This window comes from Mercenaria mercenaria, chromosome 11 (genome assembly GCF_021730395.1).
Source record: "Mercenaria mercenaria strain notata chromosome 11, MADL_Memer_1, whole genome shotgun sequence".
In the NCBI taxonomy this organism is placed as follows: domain Eukaryota; kingdom Metazoa; phylum Mollusca; class Bivalvia; order Venerida; family Veneridae; genus Mercenaria; species Mercenaria mercenaria.
The window spans coordinates 53194942-53199330 of NC_069371.1; the positions used below are offsets into that span (position 1 = coordinate 53194942).

The 4389-nt window shown below is 35.0% G+C and overlaps 1 protein-coding gene across 2 annotated transcripts in view; it reads left to right on the plus strand.

The window, feature by feature from the left end:
* LOC123531483 (protein N-lysine methyltransferase METTL21D-like) overlaps positions 1-4389 on the plus strand; it is a 38470-nt gene that overhangs the window by 20348 nt on the left and 13733 nt on the right. The window lies entirely within an intron of this gene.

The window sequence follows — 4389 nt, forward strand, 5'->3', positions numbered from 1 at the left end:
TCTGGGGTATTTAAACAGGAGAGAAAATGTGTGTTAATGGAGAGATTCTTGCACTCCTGTGCTGTTAAAACACCTTTTTACATCCAGTGTTCCATGGCGAAGCATAAACACATTACGGCCCCAAAACAGATAATTCAAAAATGAACGACATGAACGTAAAAAAACAATGCAGACATTCCCACACGTTTCATGGAAATTTAATGACACTGAGGGATACTTTATTCGTTTGTTAGTTTTTATGCATTTTATGCTAGAATAGCGTTAACGCATGTTCATTTTGTGTTGTAAGATCTTCAGAATCCCTTGGGGAAATGTTGGTGCTCTCGCCCTAACAGGCTCGGGCACCAACCAATCCCTTGGGATTCTGCAGATGTTATAACACGAAAAAACATGGTTATCCCTACATTGAGAGTGGAGATATACAATACTATCTTGGCCTGTCATTTGTAATTCAGGGCTGATTTTTGTATGTCTGTGGAACAGAGGTATTATAGGAACACCTGTGCCAGGTAGGTGCCACCCACAAAATATATCGAGTTGTTTTATCCAATGTTCACCAAACTTTGACACAATGTTTAAACGTATAATACCTCAAGTAAGTTCTTTTAACCAGCCAGATAGTGCCAGTCATTACTGAATTACTTACAATTGTAAAAATTGACAAGTATTAGCTTAATAATTATGTCTCAGACATAGTTTTTGCCCTGTCCGTCCATCCTTCCAACTGTCACACTTCATTTCCATTCAATAATTGGAGAACCATTTGACCTAGAACCTTCAAACTTCATAGGGTGGCAGGGCTTATGGAGTAGACAATTGTTTTTGGGGTCACTCCATCAAAGGTCAAGGTCACATGGGCCTGAACATGGAAAACCATTTCCGATCAATAACTTGAGAACCACTTGACCCAGAATGTTGAAACTTCATAGAATGATTGGTCATGCAGAGTAGATGACCCCTATTGATTTTGGGGTCACTCTGTTAAAGGTCAAGGTCACAGGGGTCTGAACATGGAAAACCATTTTCGGTCAATAACTTGAGAACCACTTGACCAAGAATGTTTCAACTTCATAGGATTATTGGACATGCAGAGTAGATAACCCCTATTGATTTTGGGTCACTCTAAAGGTCAAGGTCACAGGGGCCTGAACATGGAAAACCATTACCGATCAATAACTTGAGAACCACTTGACCCAGAATGTTGAAACTTCATAGGATTATTAGACATGCAGTGTAGATAACCCCTATTGATTTTGGGGTTACTCTGTTAAAGGTCAAGGTCACAGGAACCTGAACATGAAAAACCATTTCCAATCAATAACTTGAGAACCACTTGACCCAGAGTATTGAAACTTCATAGGATGATTGGTAATGCAGAGTAGATGACCCCAATTGATTTTGGGGACACCCTATTAAAGGTCAAGGTCGCAGTGGACAGAACATTGAAATCCATTTCCAGTCAATAACTTGAGAACCATTTGACCTAGAACCTTCAAACTTTATAGATTGATAGGACTTAAAGTGTAGATGACCCTTACTGGTTTTGGAGTCACTCTATCAAAGGTCAAGGTCAGAGGGGCCTGAACATGGAAAACCATTTCCAATCCATAACTTGTGAACCTCTAGACCTAGAATGTTGAAACTTAGTGGGATGACTGGGCATGCCAAGTAGATGATCCCTGTAGTGTCTTTTTGACTTTCACTCCTGTCCCCTATTGACTTCTTGCCTATACGACTGTGCTTTGGGGGAGACATGCGTTTTTCTACAAAAGCATCTTCTAGTTCAAACTGTTCTTACCCAGTGTTCACTAAAATGTTTAATCTGCCAAATTCAATAACTATCCAAATAGTTTGTCACTTTGGAGCTATGACCCTTGAATTAGTCAAAACTGAGAAAACTGACTAGCCTGCTCAAAGTTAAGAGTATTTTAAAAGTCAAAAGTACTTTGCTGTGACAGGAGTGTGTATTGTGACAGTTTGCAGCATTTGTACTTATATAAGCATGACCTATATTGATAAAATGCATTCATGCTTTGCAAGGAATAGCAAGTTTGTTAATCCATCATTGATATGTTGCAACTGAAACAGAAGGACCATACTTCCACATTACTACTAACTTTAAAAGTCGAACCAAAGTCTCTTGGTCTGTGAACTGACAACAAATATTAGAATTGAATGCTGGCCACTGTTGCAACCTATTTCATTAAAACAAACAAAACATTTCACCGTTTGCTTAGTTTATTCAAAATGTATTTTGAAAAAATTGCTTGTGTGTATGTGGTTACTGTAAAAATTTATTAAACAGTATTCAGTATTATAGTGGTAGACAAATTATTGAACAGAATTCAGAATATGACACACATAGTGGTAGACAAATTATTGGACAGAATTTAGTATATGACACATTAGGAACATAAAAAATAGACAAATTATTGAACAGAATTCAGTATATGACACATTAGAAACATAAACAAGAGCTGTCTGATGACAGCGTGCTCGACTATTCGAAGAATTGATTGAAGAATGGTGTCAAAATATTTTCACGGATATTCAGACAAAAGAAATAAATAGATTAGACAATGTTCCTGTATTACTTTGATTTGGATAAGTCTTGCACTAAAAGGCAATATATGAGCCAATTTCAAAGTCCAAAAAGGGCCATAATTCAGTCAAAATAGTTATGTACTCTTGCCTACAGATGGAAATCATAATGATAAACAAGTGTTCAAAGTTTAAAAGCCATATGTCAAATAGTTTTGACAAAACATGGGCTTGCATGAAAACAGAACCAATTTCAAAGTCCAAAAAGGGCCATAATTCAGCCAAAATAGATGACAGAGTTGTGTTCTCTTTCCTACAGATAGAGACTATTATACTAAACAAGTGATAAAAGTTTCAAAGCCATAATTATGTCAAACACTTTACAAAAGATATGAACTGGTACGAAAAACTTAACCAAGATTTCTAAGTCAAAAGGGGCCATAATTCAGCCAAAATCCTTGATAGAGTTATGTACTCTTGCCTATAACTGGTCATGGTGATGATAAACAAGTGTTGAAAGTTTTAAAGCTTTATCTCAAAAGACTTTGTCTAAATATGAACTGGTATGAAAAACTTAACCAAGATTTCTAAGTCAAAAGGGGCCATAATTCAGCCAAAATCCCTGATGGAGTTATGTACTCTTGCCTATAACTGGCCATGGTGATGGTAAACAAGTGTTGAAAGTTTCAAAGCTTAATCTTAAAAGACTGTCAAAATATGAACTGGTACAAAAAACTTACCCATGATTTCTAAGTCAAAAGGGGCCATAATTCAGCCAAAATCCTTGATGGAGTTATGTGCTCTTGCCTATGATGATAGTAAACAAGTGTTGAAAGTTTCAAAGCTTTATCTCAAAAGACTTTGTCAAAATGTGGACTGGTACGAAAAATTTAACCAAGGTGTGACGCCGACGCTGTGGTGAGTAGGATAGCTCTACTTATTCTTCGAATAGTCGAGCTAAAAATAAGACAAATTATTGAACACAATTCAGAAAATAACAACAGTGTTAGACAAATTATTGGACAGAATTTAATATATGACACATAAGGAACATAAAAAATAGACAAATTATTGAACACAATTCAGAATATGACACGTAAGAAACATTTGGAAGTTATTTAACACTATTCTGTGTATGACACACATTGACAGAAAATAGATAATTTATTGAACAGCTTAAAGTAATTTTACGACACACTATAAACAGAGAAAAATAGACAAACTGTTAAACACCATTCAGTATACGACACACATCGAGAGCATAAAAATAGACAAATAATTTTAAAGAAATCAGTATATACATTTGGAACACAAAATTACATTTATTGATCACTATTCTGTATATGATAGTTTTTGACCCAGTTTCAAAATGGTTTGAGATTTTTACAAGAAAAACATTGTGGGGGAAAAGAAATATAAAGAGCCCCACTTATGAAAAGTTGTATCTGGTGTTCACTCAATGGAAAATAATCTCCTATGGCATCTAAAGTTAACAAATTTTATTTGTTTTATGCCTTTTCAGTAGTTTCAACTAATGAAGTAGCTATGTTTGTGTTGTGATTGGTTCTAAAAGATATATGTATGGTACTTTAACATTTCAATATGGTTGTACTAGGTATATATTTATATATATATATTGTAAGTATGGAACATGGATGTCTGTACTGAGGCATATTTTGCTCAAATTATTCAGTTACTTATAATTCATGTTCAGAGTGTAGTTCCATTCCAGTGAAAATTATATTTTCTCTCTGAAAGAATCCATGATTTTAATATAGCATTACATTTCAGTTATTCATAGAAAAACATCCAATGAAATAATGTCTGTCAAAAGGCACAAAATACAAA